The 15,311-nt window shown below is 42.9% G+C and overlaps 1 long non-coding RNA gene across 1 annotated transcript in view; it reads left to right on the top strand.

Annotated features, from left to right (window-relative positions):
* Positions 1 to 14,717, top strand: part of LOC112550010 — a 16,930-nt gene extending 2,213 nt beyond the window's left edge. The window contains exons 2-3 of the long non-coding RNA XR_003093673.1: positions 4,837 to 5,128; positions 14,127 to 14,717. This is a non-coding gene — a long non-coding RNA (uncharacterized LOC112550010). The remainder of the gene's footprint in view (positions 1 to 4,836; positions 5,129 to 14,126) is intronic.
* The last annotated feature ends 594 nt before the right edge of the window (positions 14,718 to 15,311 follow it).

Here is a 15,311-nt window from a genome sequence, read left to right as displayed (position 1 = left end):
CCCCCCCCGGCTATCAGATACATTTAATTTCCACTCTTGATCCAAGTTGTTTTGTGTGGGGGTTAAAGGAAATTAATCCCCCCCATTCAGTTCATTTCTATGATTTTCACACTTAAGATCCAGCTTCTTTTGGAGGGGGAGGAGTTAAGAAAATGACCTTCCCCCCATGCATTTCATTTCCACTCTTAAGATCCAGCTTGGGGGGTTTTGTTTTTTTGCGGGGGGAGGTTAAAGGAAATGACCACCCCCACCCCCCAATTGATTTCATTCCCACTCTTAAGAGCCAACTTTTGGGCAGGGGGTTAAAAAAAATGACACCCCCCCCCCCAATGCATTTCATTTCCATGCTAAAGATCCAACTTTTGGGGGGAGGGGGGGAGTTAAAGAAAATGACCCCCCATGCATTTAATTTCCATTCTTAAGATCCAGCTTGGGGGGTTTTGGCAGAGAGGGAGGTTAACAGGCAATACAGTAGTAATAGACAACGCAGTCATCCAATGCAGAAAAGAAGCCTCAGGAAAAACAGGGGGCAGAGTAAGGCTGGATGCAGGCAGCGGTCCAAAGGGGCTGAAAGATGCTTAGAAGAGCTTGCTCGCTCGCTTTCTTACCTGGCGTCCCTGCCGTACTAGTTTTTTGGTTGTTGTTTCCCCCCCACTCCCCACAGAAAAGAAACATGAAAAACCAATGTGGTGTTTTGCCTCCCCCCAACTCGCATAACATGAGTTTGTCCACTGGGGATGGACCAGTTCGCTCTTGTGTTGGCAGGGATCAGCTGAGGCAGGCTTTACATTTTTTGCAGGTCATTGCAAATGCTGCCTTTTATTGTTCTGGGCTGGAGTTGGAGGGAGGGAAATCTTGTTGTGGTGCTAATATGGGGGCAGTGGCATGATCACAATTTTAATGCAGGCGTTAGGGGCCTTGTCACCACAATGGGTTTCCTTTAATGCTTTTCTTCACAGAAGCACACAACAATGGAAGAGCTCAACTTTACAGCCGTTTGCATTTTAGGGAGCACACACTACCTACACGTGTGATGCAACTTCTTCTATGAAGCCTGAGTCCTTGTCTTGAGTGGCCTTTTTTTAAATGTTTTCTTGCTGCTTCTCACAAGGAGGGAAGGAGAATGTGCGCCTGTTTGTGCTTGTGAAGTGACAACTTGACTGAGCTCTGGGGACTGGCATTTAACCCATACAGAGTGGTATACCTGTAGTGTCAAGAGTTACTTCAACCATCCATGAGTGGATCTAGGGTTTCAAAAAGCGGGGTGCAGGTGGCATGGTACCTCCTCTCATATAACACAACACATTTTTCTCCAGTTAAAAAGAAACTCGAAGCTTTGCTAACAAGCTAGAGGCCCAGAGCTATATTCATGGGCAGATCTGGGATTTTAAAAGGTGGGGGTGCAAGTGATGCGGGGCATCATCACATATAACACAACAGGGGTTTAGGTTGTAGCCGTGTTAGTCTAAGGATATAGGCAGACAAGGTTCCTTGGGTGAATTTGATATCTTTTATTAGACCAACCCAAATGGTTGGAGAATAGTTATTAAGCAAGCTTTCGGGTTCAAAAACCCTTTGTCAGGCTCAGGAAGCTGCAGCAGTTGGTGTGTGCTCTTCCTGGATGGAAGATATAACACAACACACATTTTTCTCCAGTTGAAGAGAAACTAGAACATCTACTAATATGCTAGAGGCCCAGTGCTATATTATTCAGCTTACAATCGGAGTACAAATAAATACAACTTTATTGGAATGTGTACTAATTTGCTAGCTTATATATTTAATGTAAAAAATACAACAAACTAGGCAAAAATAGTCCAAATAAATGGTTTTGTTAGTCTTGTGGCCTTTATAGTTAAATGTACATCTCTTATTCAGGTTCGTAAAACAAAATCTAGCCTTTTTGAGCACCCTGGCTGTGGCTAGGACAGAAGAAAGGATAACTTGCTCAGTGGAACTTCAAAACCGTTAAAAAGGAGAGGGGGTTGTTAGTATGTGTGAAGCGAAGACAGATTAGCAGGAATCAGGTAGTTAACTGTGACTCCTTCAACACTGCCTGAGTAGAAATGCTGCAGCCTCTCCTGGGCCCTTGCTTTCAAAGTGTGGGTGGAGCGTGAATCAAAAGGGGGTGCACCTGCACCACTGCTGCCCCCCTGGGTCCACCCCAGCTATATTGTTCAGTTTGGGATTGAAGCAAAACCATATATAACTATTGGAATGAGCATTCATTTGTTATATATTATGTATAAAAATACAACAAACTAGGCAAAAATAATCCAAGTATGTTGTTTTATTAGTCTTGTACTCATTAAAATTAAATGCACATCTCTTTTTTCTGATTCATAAAACTAGGTCTAGCCTTCTTGACCTTTGGATTGTGCATCCAGTGCTTCATTGAAAGTTATTTCCACACCTGAAGTAATATTCACTAATGTTAATGTTTCCACACCCAAGTTCACATTTTAGCTAGAGTTAAAAACAGCTTGCAGGGCTATATAATATTATTATCTATATAATATATATATAATATATATAATATAATATAATATATTATATATTATAATTATATTATATAATTATAATATATTATCCTGCTACATTACCAGGAGCAGCTAACAGAACTGCAGAAGAAAGGATAGCTTAGAGCAGAACCATTAAAAAAGGAGAGAGGGTCATTAACAACTGTAGAATGAGGAATTTAGAAGGAATCGGGTAGATTACAATGAGCCATGAAGTAAAACTACTCCCTCACTGTTGCTGGAACAAAAATGCTGCTGCCACTGTCAGATAGTTGGTTTTAAACTTTGGTTGGATCAGGAATCAAAGGGTGGGGTGCAACTGCAACCATCTACCCAGACAGTAGAAGACACGAGCATGAGAAATCAAATCACCTTAGGCTGCTGTAAGATTAGTCATTGCTCACTTGTGGCAGATCAGTACCGGTCTGGACAGCTTGAGATGAAAGGCTCTTTATCCCATTGCTAGTTCCAAGAGTCATGTGGTCCCCTCCTGCTGGAGGAAAGCCTTTCCTTTCCAATATCCTTCTATCAGGCCAAAAACAACTTCTTTCCCAATCTTCTGCCCATCTTCATCTCCGGTGCTAGGAAATAGCAGGCCTCAGAACAGCCATTCTGGCCTGTCGGTTTCAAAGCCTTAGCAGTGAAGACATTAATCACCTGAAGCAGGAACAGATGGTGAGACCATTGGATAAGGCTGCCAGCATCCCTTTGACTGTGGAGACAGACACTTCTTAGGCTATGTCAAGACACAGAGACCATTTCTTGTCTTTAGTGTTACCTAATTCTTCAGGGGGAGAATTGTGACGTCTGTCAGATTTGCTGAAGTCTCTGGACTCGTGCGTAGGGAAACAATCGGCCAATACGTAAGATTGTATAAGCAAGGGGACAGAGAAGATTATAGAGACTGAGACTGCTCCATTTCTTTCCCTCATTGACACACTGGGGAAAAATTAGATATCACTAAGGGTTGCAAATGCGGTGCTACCGGTATATCATCTCTTGAAGAAACATGCATTTTTCACTCAGACTGAAGAGTAAAAGGATTCTGAAGGGAAGTTTAGACTCTCGAATGCAGCTTTTTCTGGCCCAAGGGGATACTCAACCACTTAGCTTTTTCAGTGAGCAATATAAACTAGAGGGGTTGAAGCAGCTTCAGAATGAATACCGGGGTCTTTATTTCTTCAGGCAGCAACTTTCTTTACTCTTTGGACATGTTAGTAGGCAATATTGTCAAAGGATGATTAGATGGTCTTCTGACAATGTTGGAATGGCATGGGAATGTGGTGGTATACACAATATGTATGGATGAGTTTAGTAAGGATCATAGGTATGGGTAACTCTTCTGGGCATACAAATTAATTTAAGAGCTAACTGAATATGCCATGGTCTTGTCAAAGACCCTTGAATTCCTAAAGCGTAGCATTGAGAGTTAAGGAGCAATGCTATTTCATGGGCTTTCATCATTGTAATTCACTTTAAGAAAGTCATTTGGCCATTTGGAAGATGGTCTCCAGATATTGTTTGATGTACAGTTCATAAAAAGGCTACCATGATTCACTAGCACTAACAGTATACCTCAAGGACGTCCAACTTATAAGAGGCAGAGGCTACACTGTTGGAGCTGTGCACCGCATGCCCCCCCTGGTGCAGTGTGTGCCTGGACCCCTACCTCACCCTAAGCTCCCTGGTCACAGGCTTCCCCTCTGTTTTGTACCTCTCAGGCACCCCAAGCCATAGGCTCCCCCAGCGCTGCAGGCTGTGCCATGCTAAACTGCCCCATCCCCTGTAGTGGGGGAGGAAGCCTGGAGATCCTGGTTACCTCTGGCAAAGCAAGGGGATTGGTAGGGGACCTGGTAACTGCCAGGCTGTAGCCTGGGAGCCACAATTTAACCCCTAGTGGGCCACATGGAGCCCACAGGCCACCAATTGGACAGGCCTAGTATACCTCAATAGACAAGATGCAAACAGAAAGTTTTTTGATAAGAAAGGAAGAAGCAGGAGTAACTCACCAAATCATACTTTCTGTGGACAGCATATTCCTCTCTACTTATCAATCTTGCATCAGGAATACATCAAAATGGTTGATGGAGTTCATGTCAATCCAGCTCCAGCCTAGTGATAAGCATTGATTGGGTGTCTTTTTAAAACTGGGCCATTGGCAAAGGGTGCAGGGGAGGTGTAGGATCCAGTTCTGCTCCTCCCTCAAGTCTTGGGAAGAAGTCAGCCAATGACCTAAGCCCAGCACCACTAGCTGTATTGGAGATCTATTTCTCAGAACTCCCTCACCTGATTTTTCCCTTGATCTGTTTTCTCCAAGGAAGAGGCTACGTTGGTCCAAGGAGAAAGCGAGAGAGAGAGAAAGAAAGATTCAATAGGTGTTGCTTCCTGGAAAGAAAGCAGGACCCTCCTGAAATAGCTCCATACACTAGTGATGTAAGACAAAAGGAAAAGCATGTCTCTCTGAGGACGGATCGTTTTCCTAGAAAACTAAATGGAATGCTTCAACCTAAACGACATGTATTTGGCATGCCTGAAGTAGGCTTTCAAATTTTCACAATTCAACAGAGATAACAAAAACAAGCAGTTGAGATGCTTCCGTTTCTTCTCTGGTAAGTCTTGTGGTGCTTCATGAAAAATCATAATAGTAGTATTAGTCCTGCGGTTGCACAAAATAGCAAAGTTTATTTGTATGGACAGGAAAAGCAGAAGTGGCTGCATAAGGCACTACATTACTTCAGGTTTTGTTATAAATTACAAGCAATCTTCCCTGGTGCATTCACAGACTCACAGTATATCACAATGATTGCAATGGGCAATTTACTGTCCCCAGGACCATCTGACATTGCTTGTAGTCCTAGGACATTTTAAAAGTTCAACTGAGGTTGACAGGGTGTTTTGAGAGTTACTGCCGTACTTTTGTGGTTCACGGGGTACTTCTGGTGTGTTTGGTTTCATTTTCATAGTATGCTTTTAGGACTTTGGATAACTTCTTGTCTGTGGACTTAGGGAAGAGGAGGCCCTTTAACCAGTCCTATGTTCCTAACTGGAAAGGGGTTATAGTGTTCACAAATCAGTTCTGGAAAGAAAATCCCTTAAATCCTCCATCCCAGAGGATTTCAGTAACATCAGTCAGCCAGTTGTCAGGCTACCATGATTAAGGCAGTCCAACTTCTCTAGCTAGTGACAAACAAAGGAGCTACAGAGCTGCATCACAAGCAGTCTCCTCATCTTTTTGAGCAGGGACCGGGGCATCCCCCACACTGGGATTCCCGACGGACCCAGGGGAGGCGCAGCCAGGCCCAGGGTCAGTGAGGACCTAGTAAGGGAACTTCTGGAGGAACTGGATGTGTTCAGATCAGCAGGTCCTGACGATCTCCACCCCAGAGTGCTGAGGGAATTAGCAGAGGTCATTGCGGGACCCCTGGCACGGCTTTACGAGCGCTCATGGGGCTCTGGCGAGGTGCCGGAGGACTGGAAAAGGGCCAGTGTGGTCCCCATTTTCAAAAAAGGGAGGAAGGAGGACCCAGGAAACTACAGGCCCATTAGTCTTACCTCGGTCCTGGGGAAGCTCTTTGAGAAAATTATCCAGGAGCGCATCTGCAAGGGACCAGCAGAAGAGATTAGATTTAGGGGCAACAAACATGGGTTCATTTGAGGCAGGTCCTGTCAGACCAACCTGGTGGCCTTCTATGATCAGGTCACAAAATCCTCGGATGCAGGTGTCGTGGTGGACGTAGCCTTTCTGGACTTTAGGAAGGCCTTTGACACTGTCTCTCACCCCATTCTCATTAAAAAATTAGGCAACTGTGGCGTTGATGCCTACACAGTCAGATGGGTTGCAAATTGGCTGGAGGGCCGCACCCAGAAAGCGATGGTGGATGGGTCATTTTTGACCTGGAGAGATGTGGGCAGTGGGGTCCCCCAGGGCTCGGTCATCAGGCCCGCACTGTTCAATGTCTTCATCGGCGACTTGGACGAGGGGGTGAAAAGCACCTTGTTCAGATTCGCGGATGACACTAAGATGTGGGGAGAAGAGGACACACTAGAAGAGAGGGACAGGCTACAACTAGATCTGGACAGGTTACAGGGGTGGGTGGATGAGAAACAGGATGAGTTTCAATACTGACAAGTGCAAGGTGCTGCACCTGGGGAGGAAGAACCAGCAGCAGACCTACAGGCTGGAGAATTCCCTTCTCATCAGTGCAGAGGCAGAAAAGGATCTTGGTGTCATTATTGATTCCAAAATGAACATGGGCTGACAGTGTGGGGATGCGGTCAGTAAGGCTAACCGCACCTTGTCATGCATCCATAAATGTATCACAAGCAGGTCCAAGGAGGTGATCCTCCCCCTCTATGCGACATTGGTCAGGCTGCAGTTGGGAGGCTATGGGACCTGAACCTGTTCAGCTTCCACAAGACAAGGCTGAGAGGGGATCTGGTGGCCATCTACAAACTGGCCAAGGGGGAGCAGCAGGCTATGGGAGAGTCCCTGTTCCCCCGAGCACTACCGGGAGTAATGAGGAATAACGGCCATTAGCTGACTGAGAATAGATTCAGGAGGTGCTACTTCACAGTCAGGGTGGCTAGGATCTAGAACCAACTTCCAAGGGAAGTGGTGCTCGCCCCTACCCTGGGAGCCTTCAAAGGGAGGCTAGATAGACACCTTGCCGGGGTCATTTGATCTCAGTACTCTTTCCTGCCATGGCAGGGGGTCGGACTTGATGACCTGCTCAGGTCCCTTCCAACCCTAGCAACTATGAAACTATGACTTCCCAACCAGATGCCCATTTATAGCTGGGTCAGCTGGGACAGTCTTCAGTGCAAGGCTCAGGACTCAAGCTCCTAGAGGCATAGCAAGACATCTTAACCACTCTACCATTGCATCCCATGGCATTCTGGTAAGGAACATTAGGGTAAGAATAACAGTGTTGCTGGACAGTGGTGTCTTGGAGGGAGTCTACACAAATTTGCTAGAACTATGAGCAGATTCATTCAAGAAGGTGGTGGTGGGGCAAGAAGAAGGTTAAACTCAATTGTTTTCTGTGTTTGCCTATCATTTAATATATCCCTGATGTCTGAAGGAATAGGCGCAAACTGTGCAGGCTGATATTTAAAAGCATGTGGAAGACTCTCAAAAGCTATGTTTTAGTCTACACAAGGTATTTTCCACCATTATCCACTATTATAAAAGCTGTTCATATGTCACTTGTGGGATGCTGTGGATCTGTTAAGACAAAAAGGATTCTCCAGTCTTTGAACCCTCTGAGGTCTCTTCACTTTCCATCTCCCCTACTAGCTGGAATAGTTCTATAGTTAGAGCCCAGATGCTGAGGCTTTGGTAAAGGAAGCATTTTTGCAGTGAAATGTTCACCTTTCCTATCCTACTCTCAGCAATTGCATCCCTTTATCATGTCTCCTTGCACTGAGACTTAATCAAGGCTTTGTGGACAGTGATAGCAACAGTGACTCCATTGTGACCCTCACTGTCAAGGTAGCTAATTCTACTAGCACTAAAAACATCCATCATTATCTTCCTTTTGGAGATGGAGAGCAATCCTGGTTGACCTGACAGGTTAACGCTGTTCCCATGAATATACATTTAATCTAGTGTTTTCATAGATTACAAGGTCGGAAGGGAGCAGTATGGTCATCTAGTCTGACTGTTTGCCTAACATAAGTCATAAAATGTTACCCAAGAGTTCTTATCACCAGGCCCATAAACTTCTGGTTGAATTTTAAAAAGGCCTTTTCTCTGTGTTTCAGGAAAGGAAAGTAAACAGAATACTGAGCAGAATAATTAAAGTACAGATATGGTCAAAACAATGCATAAGAAAACCACATTTTTATTCAGAAGACCTGCTTATCATTTCAGTCACAACTGTATTTGCTTCGGTTGCTGACAATATAGTTTTAACCAGCTTTTACTCCTATTAACTGATTTGGCTCTGCAGGGCAGTGGTGGGGAATATTCCACTCCTTTTTGGCTTGTGCACCATTAAAGATTTGCAAAGCAATTGGGCGATTGCTTTACTTCTATTACTTCTAACTAGTCTCACACTGGAATGAACCCAGTTTGATTGTCAGATGCCAGACTGGATTTGGTGGGCTATCAGCTAGCAGAAACAAGTCTCTATACTGTAAACTGAACAAACCTGATAAACTCTGCTAAAAGCCTAAAAGGCCTATGCTTTAGGCTATTTTTCAAGTGTACTTCTTATGTGTAAAGTTACTATATTTATCCAAAATGCATTGTATATGAAAACTCTAAACATAAAACAAAATAAATATAAGTACTTAAACTTGAAACAACTAAAGACATAGAACAATAAATATTTGTTTGGCATTTTACATATGAGCAAAAGTAATTTGCTGTTTATATCAGTGACAATTTTGAACCACACGGTATAACTTGCTTATTATTCTCTATGCTGCTTAAAGGACCCAAATATAACAAAAGGTAAATATTTAAGCAGGGTTGTCAAAAACTCTCCATGAAAGCTTTTTCAGTAACAAATGGATTTTTGACCAATGAAAAACTTTCATACTCAAAACTTTCTGATTTCTTGAAAATTGAAATTAAATTATTTTAATTGGGATCATACAGACTCTAAACAGAATGTGTTAGTTTTTGTGCTACCAGTGTGCGTGGGGAGTGAATTTGAAAAAAAGAGACAAACTCAAATGGCTTTCTTTAGACTTTGTTTGATTTGAATGGACTATTTTCAGTTGAAAAACTAGAACAAAATCTGTGAAGAAATTAAAACCTAATGAAAATGTTTCATCTGTCAACTAATTCTTTGGGGTTTTTTGTATTTTTTTTTAGGTGTGGCCCAATGTTTGGTTCTAGTCCACCTAGGAAACCAGCTTTGATCTCTGTTGTTAACTGACCAAGGAACTGATTTTACAGATACTTTGTATCATTAGAGCCACACCAAGCAGCTTGTTCAGTGATTCTCAATCAGGGTGACACAAGATACTTTAAAAGTGCAATGGGGTGCTGCACAATATTAGCACTCTTAAGGGTGCAAAGGCACACACATGAGTTACAAGATAAACTTGGAAATTTCAAATAGGAATCTGTAGTATCAAAAAAATTCTGACCTATTGTGGCCTTCTTGGGTGCATCCAGACGAGCACAGATGTACGGTATGTGGCACTGCAGACCTGTCTGTGGCACCAAACACTGCACATGCAAGCATTCCTTGCACTGCTACTTTGCAGGGGGGGAGGGTGTTGACCCCAGGAGATCCCAGGGTCAAAAATACCCAGTCCAGAAAAAATTGGGGTGGTGCGCATGGCAGCGCATGCCACCCAAAATCGGAGTCTGACTGGCTGGAGCCATGCTCTGGCTACTGAATAGGCTTCCTGCCATGGCTGCAGCCCTGGGAGGCCCCCAGCACTCCAGGTAAGTCTGCTGGGGCCAAAACAGCTGCTGGCTCCTGCCTCCCCTACCTCACCTAAGGTAACCTGCAGCACACCAGAGGCATAAGGTGTGCCACTGCTACTTGTTCCTGGGGAAACAAACTTCTGCGCTTGTCTGGATGTGCCCCTTGAGTTCTTTGTAACAGAAGAATTACTTTTATTTTTCCATAGTCAAAAAAACAAGTGAAAGCCAAGATTTTTCGAGGGAGGCCTTGAGTCTAAAAAGGTTGAGAACCATTGAGCTGTGAATGTAACTGGGTATATTGTATAGTCCACCAGCACACCTTGGGCCATAGGTTTCCCCTTAGTAATAACCTTTTCTTTTTGTTGGATGTAAGACTTTCCATAGATTGGAGTCATTGCTAAATGCACTAGTGCTGTTTGCAACCTGATTCATAGCCACTAATTTTGAATCTTGTATAAGTTCCAGGATCCTCCGTGCAATTTAGTCTATCTTCATGCACGTTGAGCAAGCCTAACTGACAGGGTTGTGGTAAATGAAAAACCATGGAGAAAAATCACACTTTACAAACAGTGCCTCAACTCTGCAGTAGGTTTACCACAGAAGATGACACTTTCTGGTGACTTATTAGTCATCTTTGACTGGAGATGAAATTCTCCATTTCAGCAGTGTAGAGACAAGCTGGGTGTTTGTGGTAAAGTGGAAATGGTGACTTTCTGTTGATGCCCCAAGCATGAACAGGTAGCTGCCAACAGCAGCCACTTTTTTTTCTCCCTTTCCCCACAATTGGTGTCCAGGGCAATTGCCCCTATCACCCTGCTAGTTCATGCCACTGCTCCATTTACTTCTGGTTTTGGATTAGACTTCCTGTTCTGTCTTTCATCGTCGATAGGCCAAGATTTATGGATATCTTTTTTGGAATTTGGATGTAAATGGATTTGTCCCTTTTTTAGCTAGGTTCTTTTTGTACTGAAAGTCATAGTTTACCATTATACTTACTGCTCTTTATCATTCCTTGTCATGATGTGGATTTTCATATTTTGATTTTTTTGTTTAACGTTCTCTGTGCCCTTTGCTTATCTTATACCATAAAAATGTTCTCTTTTGCAGGAATTTTAGAAAGATTTGTTTATAGTTCAGAGACCTAGCCTTACATGTAAATGTCTAGCACTATTTTGTTTTCATTCATTATAATAGTCCCAAAGTAACATATCTTTTTTATGCATGATATACTAAAATCTCAGTGTCTTGTGTCGGTTTTGCTGGAGATTCTTCATGTCCTCTATTGTGGCAATTAAGATTCATATTAATTATTTGTGTTTCAAAAGTGTTTAAATCTTTTGACTGAGATCAAGACCCTATTGTGTTAAGTATAATGTATTAGAGCAAAGAAACCACTCCCCCTTGGAAAGCTTACAATATAAATAGACAAAGAGTGTAAATGGAAACAGAGAGGTGAAGTGACTCATGCAAGGTCAAACAGTGGATCAGTGGCAGAGTCAGGAATATAACACGGGCTCCTGATTTATAATTCAGTCCTCTACCCATTGGACTATACTGTTTCTCTGGGAGCTTTTCTCCAGTGACTGTTCAATGTATGAACATAACTATTATTTTATAGCTCTTCCTGCCTACTGTCTACCTTTTTCAGATATTATGGCATTGGCTAACTCTGAGCAGATCTACATGTGCTATTAATGCATAGAAATAAATCCGGCACGTATTGCTCCAGATTTTATTGCTTCCAGGTCCCACATTTGAATGTATGCCCAGGACTGCAGCACGCTGAGCCAGTTTGGAGCAGCCCTGGCTGACAGGGGACCTGGGGAGTCAGCCTGCCAGTCCAGGGCTTCTCCGACCTCCTCAACATGCTGCGGACAGGCCAGCTGGGGCACAAAGGTGTTCCAGTGTGGGGATAGTCAGTCTTGTGCCCCAGCCAGTCCCGTCAGCATCTACATGTGCATTGCTGCACACTAAACATCTCTGCCACAGGATAGTACTTGTATTTACAAGCACTAGCCTGTGGTGGAGTTTATTGGTTTACTGCGGCCTAAGGGGGTTACACGCGTAGATGTGGAGATGTTTAATGCAGAGCTAATTAGGCAGCTTCACAGTAAATGTCCTGTATAGGCATGCTCTCCTAGCAGTAATTCTTCCTGGCTGGAAGGGGTATGTTGTTCCTAGTAGATGGAATTAAAGCCGCTGCTATTTCTGATTTTTTTGCCCCATTTTTGACCAAAAACATGAGCTCAGAGCATAGCTTGTGAACTGAGTCCACATGTAAGCCTTTGCTCAAGGCTTACAGAGAGTTTATACCTTTTTGTGCCGCAGTGCCAGCAATCCGATGTGTCAGAGCAGACTCTATTAATTGAGTCTGCTCTGCATGTGAGCTGATGCGTATTGCGCTGCGTCATGTGCAGTTGTATAAGTGGCATTATGTGCATCAGCGCATGGAAAATGGTGGCACTGCACTTTTGAACTAAAGCACATCAATAGTGTTTTAGTTCAAAAGTGCATCACCGCCATCTTCTTAGTGCTGACACGCATTTTGCCATTTATACAAATGCATGCACCACAGCGCCGGATCCTTTTAAAAGGATTTAAAAAGTGTATGCATGCTTGTGCTGTGGCGCAAGCACATGTACAAATGCCCACAGAGTGGTTCAAACCTGCTTTTTTATGAAAACTTTCCTGTTTTATGCTACTGATAGGCGGGGTTTACGGCTCTGAAGAAAATTCCTTCAAATGCAGCAACAACCAGGCAAAAAAAATGTTGTTCTAGAATAAAAACAAATAAGCAACCGCGTCCCTGAAAAAAACAACCCAACAGAAATGTTGAGATTAAAATAAGTGCTAAGAAAGTAAAGATGATGTTGTTACACAAGGGGCATGCCTGTGAAAAAGGATCTTGATAAATGTGGAGGGTCGAGGCAGTCAAGCCCTTAAATCAGTTGCCATTAAGGATCCACTGTGCCTGAGCTCTGAAGTCATCTGTTTATCCACAAAAACAATAAAAATATAGAGTGCATGCAATTTTCATGCAAGGATAGAATAAGATCCATTTGGCCAAGCATGAACTGTGTATTTTTTTTTCTTTGTCAAACTAAATCTATCACCTTCTCCCCGCACCGTGTGGTTTTTACACAGGTGGGGAAAAGTTTTGGTGCCAGGAGTAGGAGTGTCACTGTTCTCTGAGATGTGTGATTAAGCAGGCTCTGATAGTATATGCCAGGATTGCTGATAGTGTGGAAGTATCTGAGTGCTTTACAGGGTTTTTTGGTAATTCTATCACAATTGTAAAGTCTTCCCATTTTAAAATTCTTTTATTTATTATCAAAGAGATTACACTAAGCATCGGTACAACGAACCTTCCAGGATGACAAGCTAACTGGAATTTCTACAGATGTGAAGGTTTGCAAGATAAAAGGGTGGGCAACAGAACATGTTTTATCCTCTGTGTGCTCTTAGCGTTTACAGAAGCTGCATCTGGACTGGGGCATTGGTGGGCCTCTCATTTGCCTCTCTACACTAAGGTTGAAACTTTTTTCTAAAGCTCCTTCAAGGGTTGGAACTGTTTGCCGTGAGTTTATTTCTGATAACAAGAAAAGAGGGGGTTGCTCCTAGGCTCAGATTTTTTTAGCACCAGTGAATGATGTCATCGATATGTGAGGTGATGGTGCCCTCTAATGTCCAAAGATCTTGAAAAGAGAATTTTCCTCATTTACTCCTCAGAGCAGAGTACAGAGAAGAGAGAGAACATTGCAATAATTCACCTTTGAGGCTTATTACAATCCAACCTCCCTTTCAAACACCACCTGGGGAAAATCATTTTCACCTACCTCTCACTGTCAGATGGCACCAGGTTTGTCTTTCAACACATTTAAAAGCAGCCACTTTTATTTGAAAAGCATATCTAGAAGGCATTAGGTGACTTAGCACTGAGGTTGGATTTTCAGTGCAAGTTATATTAGTTGCATTTTAATAAATATTTACACTTTCCCAGTAAGACAGTGGCACCACATCAACCAGCTGCCGTAACAGCAAAATGATATAATAATGATAGCAAAATGATATTTTGCTCCCCAAAATTTCTAGCTTGCACTCAAACTTAGTCTCAGCAATTTGGCAGGATTCCAGTGTGTTTTTCCCATCCATATCCATTAGTCCACATTCTTCCTGAAAGTTATCCCTGACATTCTCATTTTTTTATATTTCTCCTCCAGATATTGGTGGCAGGACTCCATGGGGAGAGATTAGACCCCCTGCATTTAATCAGAGGAGAACTTTGATACGCTGTCCATAACAAAATATTAAAGGCAAAATTGTATTTCTGTGGGCCTCTCAGGTTTGGAAAAGTCACCTCATAAACATGGAACAACCATCTATTTGTGAGCTAAAGAGGGACAAGCAAATGTTAAAGTCAGCGTTTTAAATTGGGATACCATTTTAATGACCTGTAATTCAAAAAAGATTGAATTTTCTTTGGACTCCGCAGGGTACATTCTCTTTGGCCTGCACAGCAAGTCTGGCAATTTTCAGATCAAACTTATCTACAATGTAAGAGTATATGGGAGGAGTAGGAGGGGAGCCTAAAATATGGTTATATAATGAAAGCTTGTTTAAGGCTACCTCCTCTGCACAGTACACTGTGCACTCATTATATAGTTACTTTTATGTATTATACATGCCACATGAGGCTTCTGACACATGTAGAACCCCCTGTCCCCCAAATCCCTGGTGCTACATGTGTCAGAAGTGTTTTTTTTTGTTTTTTAAGCCTTCCTCAGATGTATTGGGTGTTGGTTTCAGCCAAGGCTGGGAATTTTGACTGAGGTGTGTCAGTGCTCCTGCTGAGACTTAAAACCAAAGATTTCAAGCTAGAGGGTCTTGCCCCTGTGCTCAGAGTCAAACCGATCACCATATTTGGGGGAAGGAAAGAATTTTACCCCATGATCAGATTGGTATGGACTGTGGGGGTTTTTGCCTTCCTCTGTAGCTGGGGGTGTGCCTCTTCCTAGGATCTCTTGAGTATATGTTAACAACCTTTACAGCAGCAGCACGGCCCCCCTGCTTTACCCGTTGCAGTTAGGGTGTTATGTCTTGTGTTGTTTCAGGGTTGACTGGGTAGTATTGCTAAGAGGTTAGACAGTGGATTTGTATAGGATGTCTTGGATAAGGATGATCCTGCCTCAGGTAGGGGGTTGGATTAGCTGACCTGTGGAGATCCCTTCCAGCCCTACTTCTCTATAATTCTATATGAAATATACATTTGAATTTATTATAGATCTCTGATATATATGATGCTATATTGTCTTTGCTTATCTGTCACAACAGAACTCATGCTGTTTGTGAGATGTGTAAGCTGAAACAATTATACCTGCCATCCAGTACGACAGCAGTAAAAATAA

This window comes from Alligator sinensis, unplaced genomic scaffold (assembly GCF_000455745.1).
Source record: "Alligator sinensis unplaced genomic scaffold, ASM45574v1 scaffold983_1, whole genome shotgun sequence".
NCBI lineage: Eukaryota > Metazoa > Chordata > Crocodylia > Alligatoridae > Alligator > Alligator sinensis.
Note: the sequence above shows the minus strand (reverse complement) of the source record. Positions and strands in the feature narration are given on the sequence as shown.